The sequence below is a fragment of the Synchiropus splendidus genome, chromosome 17 (assembly GCF_027744825.2).
Source record: "Synchiropus splendidus isolate RoL2022-P1 chromosome 17, RoL_Sspl_1.0, whole genome shotgun sequence".
NCBI lineage: Eukaryota > Metazoa > Chordata > Actinopteri > Syngnathiformes > Callionymidae > Synchiropus > Synchiropus splendidus.
In genome coordinates this window covers 11,573,639-11,592,859 of record NC_071350.1, presented here as the reverse complement: position 1 = coordinate 11,592,859, position 19,221 = coordinate 11,573,639, and the positions used below count along the sequence as shown (strand labels likewise).

Below are 19,221 nucleotides of genomic sequence, written 5' to 3'. Positions count from 1 at the left end.
GAGCGTTGATGTGATGACGGGTCACTGCCCATCTCACGGGGTCCTAAAGTTTTCTGCAGATGCACTCTATTGAGGAGGCGACACGCGGCGGGACACTGCTGTGAGGTAGTTACTTTTTCTCCATTACCATAGAAACTGACACAGTGGCTTTCAGCTGGTCGAGGCCAGGGGTCCTCTGACACCAACGTTCACACTATTCTAGATCCTGACAAAACCCCAAATAGATCTAAGGGCAGAATAATGAGCGTTTGTGGTCGGTTCAATGACAAAATGAGTTGCCCGAAAAACACGATGACAGCCAGTCGACTCCCTAAAAAACACAGCCCTCCTTGTTGGAACGAGGGCGTGAGGGTTGAAGAGTAAATTAAGATGAGAAGCAGCAGTAGTAATGCTGTCTAAAGTTGTCTTTCCATATTCATTGAATGACTGTGTGAAAACCCATTGTTTTTTACTGAAAGTGGTGTTCAAAGTAAAGAAAAGAAAGATGCCAAAAAGTTGCCCAGGGATGTTTGTCTGGGGTAGTCTCGTAACATGCCCTTTCCCCGGGCCCATCCCCATTGGATGTAGTACGCCTTTTGGGCAGTAGAGTTGTGGGCGGTGACATAATGACGCTGCGCTGTTTCATTCATTGTCGCAATAAGGACGTCTGCAGCTAAGTGATTAGCGTTCTTGTTCGGGTTGTGGCTAATGATAACAGTGACAAACCACGCAATGAAGTAGATTGACTACTAAGCAGTAACAGAATGTGACATTTCACAGCCAAAACTAAACATGACAGAGTCTTGTCATGTTTAGTTTATGAGGAAAAAGCGGAAACAATACGCAGTAACTTGGGGAAAAAGAGTCTTTCCTCTACGCTGTCCTTATGAAGACAGCTGCAAGATCAGAGCAGTGAAAACAGTTACTGTAGAGCGCCGCATTATTCATTTAAGTAAATATGTCTGTCAATAAAATCAGGTGTTTAGCAGCCTAATAAAGGCGAAAACACGTGAGTTATCAAACACGGGTACACATCGCGAGTTCCCGGCTGCACACCTCAGTTGTTTATTAACAATGTTGTCCACCCAGACAGCGATCAGACCCTTTCCTGCCTAGCATTTATCATGTTTGTGTGGAGTCGCGCGGTACATGTAGTTTCCGACATCTACCGCCGAGTCACCTGAGGCGAGAAGCTCATCCCCAGAGACAAGGTGCAGCTCTCCACCCGGGATCAAGTCCGCGACCAAAACCCGACTCGCTTGTGTTCACGTGTCGGACTTTTGAGCCGAACGCACTTTGTCTCGAGACCGAGTCCGCAGTGTGAAACCGCCTTTACACATAGCTGCTGCTAAGATTTTGACTGGTCACCCCCATCCACACAGGTGGGCATGGTACCCATTGATCCCTCCCCCCATTCGGAAAACATACTGTATGCTCTTCAGATCAGTGATTTTAGTGCAAACACCATTAGATGGCTAACTACCTGAGATGAACCATCCCAGACCTACACACACATTCACCATTACAGAACCCAAATAACGCGATCCACGTTTTGTCTGGGATGATCAGACTGTGGCTTTGAAATCAAATTCATACGACCGCAAACAACTTTTGAGCTAATCACGGCATGATCCACATGTATTGGTTTATTCTTTCACTTGTTCACAATTCAGAAACTCTCAGGCAGTTGTCAGATCTTGTACCCTGTAAAACTATTGAATAGAACAAACCTAGATCAGCTTAAATATGATTGTGATGTTATTTTGGTGCAGCTTCTTCTCTTCCTCCCCCTTTAAATGTGTCTTCGAAACCTTCACTCATAATGTGGTCATCGATATCGGATGTGAATTTGAGCAGACTTCGGGTGATCAAAGTTCCCAATGAATCACATCTCACTGCTGTCCTATAAAGTTTAAATCATATGGTGATATTAACATACTGAATCATTGCCAGTGTGAGACGATACTTTGCTGCTCAACCTTAATATATATACAGGAAGAAATGTAACTGCCTGATCCTGTTGAGTCACTTGTATGCATTTATGATACATGAGTTCAAACACGGCGGAAGGTTAGGGTTCACCATTGATCCTCTAACCCCTGGCAGGTGCAGCTCACAGGAGTGAGAGGAGGCGGCCCCTCATCTCTCCCACCTCTTCACGCTGCTCAGCCAGAGAAAGGGAGGAGTGTAAATGAGTGCACTCCAGAAAGCTATCACCTGCTCCCTCCACCCTCAAAAGACCCCACTAACTCTAGCAGCCAGCGACATCCGACAACCTCAAATTTTCTCCGATGACGCAGGGAGACAGACAGGGAGCGGGAGGGGGGGCGATGGGTGAGACAGGCAGGGAGGATGAGGAGGGTTCTCTTTTCGTTAAAACTATTAGCATCCCTGCTGTAATTTTTGTTTTTGTCTGTTGTTTTGTTTTGAGAATAAACACATTCACCAGCACCAAAATGTACATTTGTCATGGCTATAGAGGGAAGTGAATTGGACTGGATGGGGCATTGAGTTTGAGCGCAGCCAGGGCCCAAGGGTGAGGTAGCGTATTGATGGGTGCCCCTCCCAGCTTCTCCCAGATTCCTCCTCTATTGTGACTTTGAGTGAATGTATCCTCCTGCGCCGGCCACTGGAATGTGTCTTCTCTACTCATGTGATGGATGGGGCCTTGTTTTGCACTCCTCCGCCCCTCCCTCTGAATCCCTCTTTCTCTCTCCCAGCCTTTGACTCTTTCATCACATCCTTTTATTCGGCACCAATAAAAGTCAGCGATTCTTCATCGGCCGTTGTGCGGATCTGAGGGCCGCTGTTATTTTTCATCAGGAGTGTGTCACACATCACCATTCAGTCGCTCAGTCACACAAAATCAGACACTGGCACAGAGGCAGAAGCAGGTGGAGATACACCATCAATGAATTAGTCAAATGAGACACCCTTGCACGTCCTTTAAATTTAATTTAGATACTTGCTTAATCGGTTTTAGTGGCTTTATATTGCGCTGGGTGTCTGATGTTGAGCAGCCGTTTTCATTAAAGCTAAATTTAAGGCTCAAATCGAGACAGATGTGAGTTGGCCATCATGTTTTAAAATTGTTTGGAGAAAAAAATAAATAAATAAAATCAATGTTTAGCTCAAACAATAACTAATTTGTTAGACCAACTGGACTAAAATTCTAATAAAAATGTTGTTTATACATACATATATATATATATATATATATATATATATATATTCTGGTAACACTTAATATTAGGGAACAAATATGATCCATAAAACAACAACAACAAAAAAAAGTTACTATTAATAATACAAGATTCTAAGTACTTTATAATAAATAATTGCTAGTTAATAAGCAGCAAATATGCAGTAGCATGCGTTGTCAAATCTACAGTGTTCCCTATTTTTATACATTGTTTTTCCTTAAGGCAATTCATGATTATTATTAAATGCCATATAGAATCAACAAGAGATGCTCCAGCATCATATCAAATTTACCCATCACTGGGATCATTATCAGCAAGTGAGTCACACCAGAACTTGAATCACTCAGACGTTCAAGTGTGGCTATATTAAAAGTATTATTCACCACCATGTTGCATAAAAGGTCCAAAACAGTAGTTAGATGGCCCGACAGTGACTCACAAGCTCAGTCATCATGTCCAACAACAATCCTCTGCCACTTAAGCTCCTTTTTGGCTTTTCTGAAGAGACTTACACACAGACACAAGTATCACTTAGAATGATATTAATGTGTTCTACTCGCCGTGTTATGTGGAGAAGCCTGGAGAAGTCAACACTAATAGCAGGAAATGCCTCGATATAGAGGAGGGGGACAACAAAACATTGCACAAGATGCTACTGGAATGCAAATGAATCGCAGAAGACCATGAAGAGGACTTTACTCTCAGCAGAGGGAAATATAAGTGATTTCAGGCGTAACTGAGTTCACTTAACACCCTGCCAGGGCCGGGAAGGTCGCAAACTCTCAAAACAGCATCTGACGGCCGGATGGATGAACCTTGCCATGTTTCAGTGTCCAGGTCAAGCTATAAATATCAATATATATTTTTTGTTTTGTTTACATGCACACATTCTTTTTTCTTCACTCATAGTGTTGAATTTTTGTTATTCTTTATGTAAATATGCTTTTAAATGATTTTTTTCACTTCTGCTTTTAATTTTTTTTTAAATAATATCCATGCATTCATATGTTTTCCCTGCAGTATTTTATACCCGTCACTGCTTTTGTCCAATACAATATGTAAGTAAATAAACATATGCACCTTCTTTCTCATTTTTTAAATTGACTATTAACATTTTGTTCTTTGGTTTCTGTTGCCCAAGAAGTATATTTATTTCATTTTGTACGCTTAAATGTGAAATAAATATTCAGCACAAAGAAAAAAAAAAGTGTGTATTTTGGTTATGCATTCAGCCAAAGATACTGCGATATAATTCCATGATTCTGAGGGACGGGCCTTTTTCCTCTTCATTTAAACAGTTCTGTTGCATCACTTCACAGAAAACATCCTTTCAAAATCACTGGATCTCACTTCAGGCTGACTCCAGACTGACCACACAAGCTTGTACATATGAACATATAGTACTGTATATTGAGCAGGTGCATAATGACGGAAGTGTTATGCATGTTCGACCATTAGAGAATCTTTGAAGTAGGTGTCAATTCAGACATTCTCCAGTCACATAGCCTCGTCATTATGAATGTGCACAACATAGATTAATTGGAAGAAAATGTCACTTTTACGTTATAAACATTAAACAATCATTATGTTTTCTTTTTATTATATTTCCACTTAGCGCCCCCTGCAGGCTCTATTATCATATGTACTTACAGTAACACATTTAAGGTAGATTACATACAGTAGACGGACAGACAGACAGACAGACAGACAGACAGACAGACAGAGACAGATATGTATATTTTTTTCAATATTTCTCATCCATTGGAAGTTGTGAGAACATGAAGCAATGGTCCGGAGTTTGAGACCTTTCAGACATTTCATAACAAACAAAATGTGTCTGAAAAACGCTTTGATTTGAAGAGAGATTTGTTGGTGTTAACTACAGTTCAATTTAGCCTCTTCTCACCAGTAGAAATCATCTTTGGGATCAACAAACACACTGCAGTGGTTTAAGAAGCTACACGACAGATCGAGTCTTGCGCGTGTTTGACGTTCATGTCGGCGTGTTTGCACATCTGCGTCACAAGTCTCAATGCGCCTGTTTTCATCCACGTTCTACCAGCTCTTGAAGGACGAAAACGTTAAACACATAAAAAGGGAAAAAGGGCAGTCGTGAATTTAGAGGAAAATGGACATTAATGGTATTAGCATTACTCGTGTTCCACATAGCCAATTATTGGAAATTTGACAAGCACACCAAATTATCTCCTCATGGCCGACGGGAGTGTGGTGAAGTCCTCTCTAGCCGCTGAGGAAAGACAATTTCTGCTCATTTGACTATTTTTAACAATAGAACCAAGCCATTAAGACAAATTAATGTCATTATCAAGTCTCTATGAAAATGACAAATACCAGCGTTTCGAGCAGCTTTAGAGGCTATTGACAATAATGAAATTCGCTGTACAGGTACTGAAAAGAAACACTCCAAGTAATTATTTTCTAGTAGCTTGTTTGTCTGCCATCCGTTCATTTGCTTTCAGCTCAATTATCTGACTCTGTGAGCATGTGGAGGCGCATAGTGCTCGCCGGCCCACGGAGCGAGGGCCCTAATTGGGCAATTACTGTTCTGTTTCGGGGCTTTTAGCTCCAGTGGAGAGTGGAGGGAGACCGACGTGTGTAAAACCATGAGGACCTTACATGCGCACATATTCACTGTTAAAACAAAACAGTCTCCATGCACAACAGCGGCCTATATGTTAGTGCAGCAAACACCAGGACACAAAAAGGGATCGCAGCTGCAGGACAAAACCCGGCCATTTGTCAACACAAAGCCCAACTTTCAAAACATGTGATTATGCCACTTGCTTGTAATCCATCTCATGTACATATGCAGCTTTTGCTTTTAAACAGGAGGCCTGCCGGATATAAATAACAGAGAGTACCTACTTTGAAGGGGGGATGGGCCGAGGAAACAGGGTGGCAGCGTGGAAACCACCGGGTCAACAGTCACTTGGAGGCGCCGAGCATCACCAGCAAAGCTGCGTACTTCAGGAGCAAGCCATCATGTTGAGGTAATGCTGTCTAGCTGTTGCTGTGAAGTGAGAACAAAAGCCTTTCATTCGGATGAAGGAGCAAAGGTCTTCAAGACGTTTAGTGATGTCACAAGTTTGGTAAACATCTCTCGCCACTCACTTTCATCTTGAGTCAAGAAGTGTAAAACTGCCTCAAAATGTATTCATTTTCTCAAATTACTTACATTTTAGAAAAAAGAAGGCCTGATTTTAGGACAGGAGATAGATGTTTTCATTCCACAGACTGGAAGTTTTCATAGTGTAAATCACACACTTCACCCTTTTCTGTGGCACATTGCAACCAGTCTAATGCTGGAACCGAACAGTTCTCCTACATCTGAAATTTAATTGACAAAAAACAATGAGCAACCAAGGTTACAAGATGCAACTTGGGTTCTACGAATGTGAGCAATGTAATGGGTAATAACATTGCAAAGTCGATTTGGGGGCAGAGCACAGGTCAAGCCTGGGAATGTGTACGTTTGTGTGTGTGAGAGAGGATGTGTGTCCAAACCCAAGTGTAAGCAGTAGGAAGCAGCAAAGAATCAATGAGAATAAATTGTTTATTTATTTAAATTAAAAAAAACAAAACAGGTAGACAGAAGAACAGAAGGCGACACCAAACCTGGATAGAGACACACAGGACCAAGGACAAATGTGGAAACAGGAAAAGAAGAATCAGTACACACTGAAAGAAACACAAAACACTCATTGGTGGTAAACGCACAAAGACCAGTAAAACAGATCAGAGAGTGGTGGTCAACACACCACAGTTTACACACACAGGTAGAAGGGAGGAAATAAGAACAAACAAAGATGAACTTATGGAACACATACACGGCTGAGAGAAAACAGAAAGAGCCAAACAGAACTCACTCACAGACAATTTAACATTGAAGGCCCAAGGGTCAGGAAACAAACATGCAGATGAGAGACAGACTACTCAGACAAATGCCAAGCTACCGGCATGAAAGCAATGAGAACAGGTGTCTTGACTGAAGATAATCAATTGCAGGTGTGTGTCATAACTAGAAGCCCAGCAGAAGAACAAGGAAGGGAGACAACATACAAAATAAAGTCAAAATAAAAGCGGAACACAACAGTAATGTCGGGCGCTAACAAAATGTAAAATGTAAATGTAAAATACAGTAGAAGGCCCATATGAATGGGTTACATGTGAGATGTAAACAGCCATTCAATGAACTGCTATCATCCATATTTGGTGTTAATGAAGTGAAAATGCATGTGTTGTACAGGAACTCAAAGTACAGTGTGTTCTCGTATTAACCACTTCAATAAAGGATAAAGGTGCATATACCACATACTCGTTGGCAGTTTTGACCCTTAGTTACTCAGCTTAATGGTGCTTCATTTGACTCTTGGGACATTGAGTAATAGAGCTAATGTGACATTTGATTTTTTTAAAATATTTATTCTCTACTCATAATTTCATATTCTCTTGTTGATGTTGCTTTTATGTGAGTCTACAAGCTCATTGTCCGTACTGGAATTGAATCCCAGACCATTTGCTAGCTGGACGTACAGGTCAGTGCAATTACAAAGATGACTTGCTTTTTTAATTTTATTTTCTGACTATTAAAAAACAATTTCCATAGATTTGCTATAAGATTTTATTTAATCTCGTCTAAATTGAAAAGTTTCTGTATGTAACATGTTTTTGTTCTGTCTTTAATCTGTCAACAGTGTTGTTGAAATACAACACAACGTTCATTATTATTATTAGAGTTAATTCACTCAGATCGCAGACTTGAAAATGTGGGGGGGGGTTTTTATCAACTATTTTAAATTGAGGATTTTGTTCTGAATCTTAAAATGCAGTTCCTGTATGGAATTTTATTGTAACAAAAAACCTACATGAATAAATCTGAATTTCACAGTGTTTTATTTATAGTTCTATTCTTTATAGCTCAGCACTCAATATAGACAACAGAGATTATTTGATTATTATTTTGCAAATTACAACATTAAAACCCTAATGTAGACTTTGTAACAAAACAATACATTTCTTTAAATGAATATTTAGACGACGGTCAGTGTTTAGTATTTAGAAATGTGCTATAAACAGTGTATCTTTGTGTTGTGCAGAAACAACATAAACAGAAGCCATTACGCCGTGAAGATAAGATGATTATAAAATGAAAAACATGGTGAAACGGACTGGTATTTCAACAAATGTATTTAAGGTTGGTGACTCTAACATCAAAAGTATTTTTATTAAATGTAAGAGCCTATAGAGGACAAATTACTTCACAAAAATTCCTGCCGTGGCCACAAATGTACAAGGCAGAGTAACTATGGAAATATCAATAAAGAATATAGAGGGGGAAGACAAGTGTACACATATTTATAGTCATTGTTCTTTGTGATCCTTCATGAGCTCACCATGTAATGCGAAGCAAAGTTCTTGTTAGTTGCATGTGTTGTCGGAAAACATTAAAATAAAACTTAACATGTATTTTGTGTTGACTCTCCGTCCAAGGCTGTGCCGAACAAACGTATTCCAATAATGCGAGGCAATTTGCGAGAAGCGAGAAATGGACTTGACTGTTTTGAGTGGACTGTTTAAACAGTCCATTGATACTTTTACTTCTGCACTTTTGACACATGCACAAACAAAGCATTTTCCAGACGGGTGAAATGCAAAGTTGGCATCCCGACCCCTTATTTTCCCATTTCGCCCTCCTCCTGAATGATTTTCATATTCTCCCAGCGCCCATCTCTCTCCCCCTCAGTCGAACATTCTGTCAGACGCTCGCCGGATCATGCAGCTCGTGTTAATTAAAGCCTCTTTGGGATCATTTTCTTGCTCAAGTGGCCTCAGTGCGGCGCCCATTAGGCAGAAAGCTCTGTTATCTGAATTTCCAAATGTAGCTCAACAATTATTAAAGTGAAATTCATCCAGTAATTGCCGCCTCGGTATGCCCCATGTCTCCCTCTTACCTGCAGGGCCACCTGCTCACAGACACCTCCGACTATTTACCAGCGCCGCGCAGGGTAATTACACCTCTCTGACCCTGCCTGACGAGAGCCCTGTAATTACCGTAATGAAAAAAAATTAATGGCAGCTGCATGAGGATCATTATGTAAAAATACTGGGTAATGAAGCATTAGCCTTGATTTTATTTGGATTAAAAACAGCTATAGATATTTAAAGGTTACAGTGTCTGCAAAACAAAATGAAACGGATGAAGGCTTTTGTTTGAAGGAGAGAAGACGGTGGATTTTTATACCTTTTGTCATGCTAATTTGTGGTGACACATGAGTGACATGTAGCACTCTGACTGCAGCCCCCTCCTCGGCTCAGGAGTCACTCGCTGAACAAGCCTGCAGGGTCACTATCAAGGACACTTTAGAGCCTGGATTCTTGTCCTCAAGGGCCTTCTTCAGCAAAGTTCCACATTCTTCTTTCACTTTCTATTTTCAGTCAACAACTCCTGTATGTTCAAAATGAAGTCAATGTCACTCTTTTCAAGTCACTAAAGGCAAAACAAAAGCAGAGCATTTCAACATATAGTGACACTTCCCAACTCACGTATGGAACCAGTACTGTTGTACAATATTTCAGGATTATTCGTTTACCGCAGAAACTCTTCTGTTGGGTAAAAAAGGGCTCAAAAATCAAATCATTCAAAAGAATATTCAGGGTTTAGTGACGACTAAAAATGTAATGCATTGTCTTTATATTCCAGTATCTTTGTCTAAAAAAAAGTTAAAGCCCTTTTTCTGACGCATCCAAGGCAAAGTTATCAGTTTAAAGGTGTAAAAATACTGTATTACCGCAGAGTGACTGACGAACGGCCAACTGAGACTTGCATACCTAAACAGTGACACCCAACGGATGAATGGTGCAACTGCCGCAATCATTAGTTTCTTTTTTAGCTGAGATATTCAAACCTGAAACCCTCAGTAACAACTACAACGCACTATTTGGGTGTGAATTTAAGGAGGGAAAATGTTACTTAATAACTAGTCATTGCTTGAGGACATTTTCGTCGTCGTAAATGTTCAAACAATACACAAAGCCAATTGGAAAGGCATGCAAATATAGTAAAAGCTATAGACGATTTTAATCCACTTCAGTATACAAACAACCTTTAATTTCAATGTCATGTCAAAAATTAAAAAGCTGAATGATGATGAGATCTTATGAGATACTCACCATTTTTCACTCCATCACTCCAAGGTTCTTCATTTAAAATATGATAACGAAAGTATAAATATGAAGAATACTACTGACTTGGAAGACACAATTTGAATCTGTCAAAGGAAATCTAATGTAACAGGGTATATATATATATATATATATATATATTCATTCTGTTGTTCATTCATACCAAAACATCATTCACATAAAGTCACACGGCACCTGTCTCCTTCAAATGTTTTCAGTATATGCCTCAGGTTTGGATCCTGGATTTAAAGGTAAAATCCATGGTGTCTAACATTCAAACAGGCCTGTCCATTGAATAAGGTCAGTCTTCAACCGCCTCTTTAAATAGATTTTAAATAGAGTTAAGTGATACATGTGATCTTAACATTGGGAATGTTGAGGCAAAGTGGATCTGTCTACATGACAAACTCCTCAAAATCATTAAATAGAAAGTAGAGCTCTCAAGAAAGAAGACAGTGTAGTAATTAGTCCTGATCTATAGTAAAGGCTGCAACATTTTAATGTCCCATCGTAATACAGTTTCTCTCCTTCCAGGCTAATTTGTTTACCAGCAACACGTCTGACTGCTAACAAGCGTCTTTGGTGAAGAGGTTGAATGGGTAGTCTGGGGCGCGGCCCCGCTCATTTACAGCATCACGGAGCACTGACCTTCACACCTCACCTCCATTCACTCCCAGAAAACAAACCCTGCAGGGCCGGCCTCCGAAAAAAAAAAAAAAAAAGAACTGTTGCTTCTGAAAAGATACAGAAGGTTTTGTGGCTTGACTCAACTTTTGTTGCACTGCGTGATGCAGCACAAGGAAGCAGCATCCACTAATTAGGAGATGAGGAACTTGTGTCTTGAATGCTCATTCGGAACTCTTTTTTTAACTCTGATCAGTCAACCGTGCGGCCGTCCACCTGCTACCTCCAAATGGCCGACGTTTGTGTTCAGAGTCTTCCTCAAAGAATTCAAATGGGTTTGCAAACGTGCGTTTGTTTGACAAGTTGTAAAGCATTTTCAGGCCGCAGGGGAGCTGGTTGACTGCAATAAAAAAGGAGGAATATAAACATAGTTCAAGAAAGGACGGCTGTTCTATTAGGACTAGGAATTTAAACTGCAAAGCCTGGAGAAAGAATATGAGGAGGGTATGTGTATCGACCAAGCAGGTGATGGAGGTTCATTCAAAGCAGTCGTTTAAAACACGATTCTGTTTTCATTGACGTTAAAGCCACTGAGGATTAGCCTCTTTGTGCTGAGCGGCATATAACATAGTTATCTTTTCGTGACCATCTGAGTGCGAAATCTTTAGAAAGACCCATCAAGGAAGATCCTCTTTTAACCAACCTTTTAGAACTAATAAAACAGAATGAAGATTCAAACACATTCCACACACCTTCAAGCAGGTAGTGTTCTGAAAATGTTTTGCTTTTTCACCATTAAACTGAAGCAACATGTCACTCAAGTTTCAATGAGAGCGTTCACTTTGAAGGCTCAACAGTCTATCAAAAAGTCCCAGCAAAGGCCTACAAAGAGGCATTTCTGAAAAGAAGAGGGGTCCGGAGAAATAATAGAAAAGCAAATGTTGAGAAACCAACGCTTAGAAGACGCCAACATTCGATAGAATGCGCCAGGTTTGAATTAACTTGTGAGTCCCAGAAGAGGAGATGAAAACAAAGGGGTAAGAGTGGGGTCAAATTGTGTCGACCTGAGTTACGTCCAGATGAGCGCACCGGTGCTGACCCACGGAACAAATGTAAGAACACGCCAGCCTGTTTAAAGGACTGCTTTCACTGCAGCTCCTTGATGTCATTGCATCTCCAGTGGGCCATGAGCGGATAGCTGACAGCCTCCTGGTTTGTCGACATTACTTATTAAAAGCCGCTCATTGGTGAGAGCGTCCACAAATTGTCTGGATCTGTGAAAGGGCATTTATGTGATCCGCCAACAAATTAGTCCATTCACAAATTGGGAACAATGACAGGAATTTCAGCATTCAGTCAGTCAGCAGGTGCACATGAGTGACACCTGTTGGCCACTCTGGAAATAGCTTGTCACGGTAAAAATATTTTGGTCAGTGTTTTTGCCCGAAATAATACACAAGTTTAAGACACTAAGGGATATGAAGCAGCACCAGTACACCATCAAGGTGTCCCTCATGTCTGCAATATTATCTCAGTATTGATGGAGCCAATCCTTGGGTTACGTCTGACAGGTTCTATAACAGTTAAGACCAACAAAATACAAATACACAACGGCTTCTTGCTACGTGAAGGTCACTATGAGCAAAACATATTCACTGTGAAATAACATTACAACTTAAAAACCAAGGCATAAATCCACTCAATAGCATCTTCGCTACAAGTCCATAAGAGTGAATGGCTGGACTGACGTTAACAGTTGATAATGGATTACTTTCAGAAACGCTGTCAAACAAGTAAAATGTCTTCATTTTTCTGTCTTTCTGCACCACTGAAAACTCAACTCTAAAGTATTTCAAGCCCTAAAACAAGAATGTATTAAATCCCATGTAAATGTAAATATTGTCGATTCGAGACTTTAAAGATCAAACAATAGTCAAATGCTATTTAAAAAAAAATCTATGTCACAGAGAAACTCAGAAAGAACGAATTGGTGTCTGTACCAAGAAAGAGGAGATGCTATTGACACATGGTGGTAATGTTGTTATGCCCCCTTTTCAAAATAAGTATTTTTATATATCTATAAAAAAGGAATAAAAAATTACATCCTGTACATATATATTTGCCTGATAGTATTTATTTTGCACTAAGTTGAATACATGCTTTTTCCCTCAACTGAACCTCTTTTTCTTCCCTGTTTGTAAGGAATAGTAAAAGCGGCTCTGATAAACAAGTAAGTTGTCAAATGTTTTGCCTAGTGAATTATGTTGGAGCTAAATAACACTGAACGTTTGCGTGTTCGCCACTACATCCTGAACAACACCGAGTTGTTTGGACCAATTCTTGACCTCAAGGGGAATTTGAACGTCATAAATACGTCATATGACACATTATGTTTCATTCATTCATGCTCTGGCTCATGTTTCCCTTTCGGGCTCTAAGGACACTAGGGTGAGAAGCATGGGAAACCTCCAGCACTCAAATGTTTTTGATCTGTGAGAGGAAAGTAGAGTGCCTTCGACTTGCCTAAAACTTGTTGCCAAAAGTCCATGTAAGGTCAGTCGGAATGAGTATTAAGTCAAACCTGAACTGGCATGTGTGAAATTAAGCTTCTCCTTATCATAATCCAATGAAGCTTTATCAAATAAATACAACCAAAATTTGCATCTGATCTGATTGATTTCTGCATACTGGCTTGACAGATGATACGGAAAGAAATTCATTTTTACCACATTGTAACATAGTTCAAGTCAAAGTTAAGCCGCTAGTTATCACCATCATTTTTAAAGTCAAGTACACTTGACCACACTGGGCATGAGCTACGACCAGTGTTAACTGGAGAACACCTGAGATTCCAACTTTGAGGTTCAAAACTAGTTTAACTGTCTCGAAACATTATGCCCCAACCTTAAGCCCTTTTGGGAACAAAGTGGCTCTTCCTGTTCTCCTGATATCTGTGTGGGCAATGAAGGGATCAAGCTCTTTGGCCTCACGTGCCCCCAGAGATCCTCAGTGATGCCGGCGATCATTTGTTTTTCTTCACTCCCTAAAACCTTTTCCACACTCAGAGATATCAGTCTGTTCCTGCCACGAAGCACACGATGAGATTCCTCGGCTCACACAGTCACACAGGCTTTTAGACACTCATTAGCACCTACTAATACAATAAGTGTCACCTTCCATTACATGGTGTCGAGCTGGATATCAGGATTGGAAACCGACCAAATCTGCAGAGAAGGGGCTCTGCCCCTTTATGCGGAGTATTGTCTTTCCACCACAATGTTGGATTGTTTTCACTTGGCTACTTCACTTATGCCTAAAACATAAACACAAACACCTAATATATAAATATGCGCATATTGAGTTTAAACACAAACTGATGTGACAGACTTCATTATTTGGCACACATTCTTTTATTGTGTGCATCTTCTTGTTAACTTGGGGTTTGTTTCAGAGCAGCTGTTTAAGGAGACATCCCTATAGCCCCCCGTCGCCACCCCAGCAACACCCTGTTAAAGTCTGTTGTCTCGCATATGAGATGCACATGCAGGGATGCAAAAAATCTTAATTAAGACTCCTAATTCTCCGTGCTGTCGCCTGACTGATGCTGTGGGCTCACGTGCTTCTCCTGCTTCTCAATAGATCATCTTATATGATGCTTTTTTTCCAGTGTTAAAATCAGAAAAATAAAGTTCATTTCTGATCCAGCCTTTATAAAAGCGAGGGTGATTTTACTCATGCGGTTTTCCTCGCACGCAGCGGCAGATGCCCCGCAGACGACTTGCGACAGATGAGTTGAAAATAAGCGTGACATGTGTTAAACAGGCAAAGCCTCGCGACACTGACATTTGACAAGATGATGAGTGTAGCCATCATTATTGTCTCCACTTAAACACGCAGAAAATATTCAGTGCAGACGTACGTTAAAAAGCAAACGCCCTAATACAAATCAGCCTGAACAGACTCCATGAATAGACGGCGAGCAGCCGGCTGGTGGCTTTAGAATTTGAAACTGGGGGATCGTTTTATGATCAAGATCATATGTAAATGTATAATTTCATCTTTATGAGAATGAATGTTCCAATGTAATCGGAATGGGATTTCCACCGTTATTCAGGACCTTCGACCCCGCGCCTTCCTTTTCCACGAAGGTGCCAATGATGCATGGACTTGAACATGCCAAGGAGGTGCCCCCGATGCAAACCCTCCCCAACCCACCCACCAGAACCATTTGGACCACAGGGAATGGGTTAATCACATTAGAGGCCCAGAAGAGAGATGGGAAGTAGACAGTACCGTGACAGCCGGGGTAGCACTGGCACGACTAATCCCGTTAGGCCGAGGAAAAAGGGGGACGCCATCGCGCCTACGAGGCTGAGAAAGAAAAAAACATTTTCCCAGGAATGAGTTCACCTGTATGGTAACACAGAGGAGCTGATGCTTATTAGATGAAACAATCAAACTTGGCACCAACGAATGATTTTTTTTCTTCATGCTGGGCATCACTTTGTCATCTCAAAAAAATCAGTGGCAGACAGTGGCATCAGATCCTCTTTCATGGCACGGCGGAGCAGCTCCTTTCAAGCCGGTGCCATCAGTCCCCCAAACGCTGAGACGACGGGGAGGGGTGCTGTAAGAAGGACAGGGCTTACTTCATCTGCCTTTGTAAGTGCACCCGAGTTCAACCTTAATGTAAACCTTTGCAGGCAGGATATGAATAGGATGCTCTCTATAAAAATATATCCTGCTGGGTAATCCGGCAGATGGCCACAGCGGCGGACACTACAAGCGCGGCTGGCCACTGCAGGGTAGCAGCGAACGTCCGATCGCCAGCTTCAGATTTGCCCGCAGAGAAATGGAATCAGGATTCTTAACTCCTTGGCAACGCTGGGAAACAGAGCCGTCAGTTTGGATCCATCAAGCTTCCACTTAATCTCACCCACCAGTTTATTCTCGCCATTTTCTTTTTTTCTTTATCTTCCCTTTTGTTGCGGGGATTAAGCCAAGTGGTAAAACAGTGATTTAATGATCTTTCCATGGCTATGTGCACCACTTAAACCATGAGACAAACAAGCTGAGGCACTCGAAGAGTCACCCCCTCTAAAGGCGGCCGCTCAGGAACCCTGATGCTTTTGATGCCGCCTTAAGCTGCGACTGATAATCTTTCCCACTGCCGTGTGACGTGCCGCACTCCTATGGGAAAGTTTCGTGTTTTGTAAAAGCCTATTGTAAAAAAAAAAAAAAAAAAAAAAGAAAAAAAAGTTTAGTGATTACTCAATAACAGTGTCACAGAAACGGCTCACTGATTTGTTTATGCAGATGTAAAGTGACGAGTTAAAACTCAGTGCGTCTTTCAACTTAGATTTTCATAATAACAATAATAACAATAAGAAGCACTTGAGGGCCATCCTTCTTTAATGAATGGAATTTAATACTATGTATTTTGTAGATTAGTTTGTAGGTACATATAGGTACAACTAGCACTTGCTGGTTGTACCACTGGATGTAACACATACTATACCAATCCGATGCATGGACAATTCAAAATAAACCACCACATCACCTGTTCATTTGGAACTATAGTGTTCCACAGTGAAGCAACAGTGGATATGTGACGGAGCAAATTAGTAGGGCTTTCCAGTGTTTCCCGCAACATGGACCGCAGAGTGGATTCCGAGCCATAAGCTGGAATTCACATTTTGGCAAAAGTAGCAATGGTCTTAAGAAGGTTTCAAAACCCTCGTGAACTGCACTGCATACTGAGCCAGATTTGACTTGGAAGCATGGCAGGTTAAGTGGTTAGCAACAATCACTACAGAGGGAGAAGTTGTGTGTTCAAATGTAATGTAATGATTTAATTTTTTTACCCCGCAATTTCACAAAAAAAAATCTATGGTAACTTCAAACGGAATTTCTGTTAGTGAACAATAGATGGCGCCAAAAAAACTGTGCAACAAAACTTCTAAATACAGTATTTCATTGTTGATATCAGTTATAATTACTCATATATCATTTGAAAAAGTGATGTCATTGATACAAAGTCCAGAACAGTCACAGTCAACGCTGTCGTTGTATGATGCGAAGGGTGATGTAAGGTTGGCACAAGGAGTGTTAGACATTTGTTATCCTCTACAGATAATGTGACTGATGGATTGAGAGGTTTCAAAATGTTAATAGCAGCTGCTGTGTGTCGAGCACTGAACGATACACAGTCTGCCTGCTGAGTTCCAGCAGGACAAATAACAGAGCGGAGGTGTTCTTGTGCTGATGGGTAATAGATGGCGCTGGGGTTCTGGCTGATGTCCACTAAGTGGCAACACTGGTGGCTTGGCTGCATCGCGTGATACAAGAAAGGTCAATGATAATGGGAGAGTAATTGGTGAATTGAGGTTAATACTCCAGCAAGAGATTACGGTGCCAGCAACAACATAAAAGTGATGAGTGAAAGATTAGCATGCCAGCCACCAGTTGAAACAGTAGCTTTCAAAATTCCTGAGCTTTCCTTCTTATAACCGAACTGCAGTAGATGAAAATGCTGCAATGGAATTACACATTATCTGTGCCATTTTCCATACAGTGTCAAGTCAATCGCAGCGATACTATTTCAGGGTGTCTCATTAGTGCAATAGTTTAAGAATGTATCTGGGAAGGTTGCATTACTTTAGCCATTCTTAAATACTACATTTTATAATAAAATTCTCATCCAAAATGATGGCAACTTGTATGTGAATTATTTCATTACACTTTATCAAATCAGACTGCTACTTGACTACAGAGTAAACAAAGAAAGTCTCTTGATAGTTTTAATATTGAATTATACAGTTTTGTCTCCCAACTTAATTTAATGAGTTTCAACCGATCTCATAGGTCAATGTCTAACTCACCCTAACTATTACAGTATTATTGAGTGTGGTGCAAATGACATCAGTGTGTCAACATAACATAAAGATCACTGTTAAAGAATCATTGAGCATTCACTTACAAAGAATCTCAATCTGCTCTCTGAAAAAGCAACGGGAGACAATGTAGATGTCCCTCTCTTTTGTCTTTCCTGTCTCTTCCAACGTTTCTTCTCAGCATTCAGCTGTCTCCCTTGAAAAGATGTATTTAGCAATGTTGTCTAGCGTGATTCAAATACACCCCTGGCAATCGTGACCTTTAGACCCACAATTGTTTGTCAGTTTTAACAGTCGGTGTGAGACCAGCAGTCTTAGTATTAGGGGAGTTACACTTTGATTGTGAGCTATTTATGAAGATTTTAAGCCTCCATATCTGGGTTACACTGTTCCCTCCCGCTGCCACGATGACACCATCTGTGTGAGACAGCGTGTGTAGGTCTGTTCATGTTGCTTTTAAAACAAATGGTAAGTGTCACATTTCACAATTAATCCGGGTCATCCCAGCTGGGAGGTTAATAAACTGTCTGCCAGGCGGCCGCTTTTTTTTTTTTTTTTAACAATAGAGCAGAAACTAAGAAAAAAAAAAAAAAGGTCAGGTCAACTAAAAAGCCACAAGGATGGATGCGCTTAGTGAATTTTTACCACTTTAGTTTTAAAATAGCAGGAGCTGACGTGTAGTCTCAGTGTTTGAAACTTGTTTGAGAGCTCTCCTCGAGCGCATATTATACCAATCCTGCAGACTATAACTAACTAGCAAGGTTCTGGAACAATATACACCTCTGCCAAACCATCCACCATCCAAACCATACCCCCAATATTATTGACCTAAACGGGTTTTGTCGACATAATTCAGAATAATCAGCCTGTGTCAACGCAAATGGACAGCAGGTGGCGATAGCGGCACAGGAGGCGCGCTGGTAATTTTTTTCCTCATGAAAGTTGATTTATTTAAGAGACTTGAGAGCATGTTGTGTATTGCTAAGACAAAAATATCAGGGGTTTGTTTGTTTTAGAAGCTGGACGCGTGACCGGATGTAACCCTCTTCCCATTTAAAACCAACGGAGGACCTGGAAGTTTCATTTTCAGTTCATTTTAATTTCACTTATTTAATTATTTACCGTGGAAATGTTTTTTTATAATGCACAACAACATGTCAGAGTTAAAAAAAAAAAAAAGCATACACCCTACATATACCCCAATACTAATCTAAGGGAAACATTCAGCCACGGCAGTAGAGAGCGAGTTGACAGTGAACCACGAATCATTTTCACTACCCACCACTGTTTAAGGTCGACATGTTTTCATGCTGACATTG

At 40.7% G+C, this 19,221-nt stretch overlaps 1 protein-coding gene across 7 annotated transcripts in view; it reads right to left on the bottom strand.

Annotated features, from left to right (window-relative positions):
* The window catches only part of kif20a (kinesin family member 20A), a 71,829-nt gene that overhangs the window by 51,968 nt on the left and 640 nt on the right, over positions 1–19,221 (bottom strand). For 2 of the 7 annotated variants that reach the window (XM_053846882.1, XM_053846888.1), the window contains exons 1-4: positions 9,747–9,896; positions 9,445–9,648; positions 9,155–9,244; positions 6,069–6,213 (exon numbers count right to left, since the gene is read on the bottom strand). The gene's annotated coding sequence lies outside the window, so the exon portion shown is untranslated. The other 5 variants (XM_053846883.1, XM_053846886.1, XM_053846884.1 and 2 more) reach the window with 5 other exon arrangements.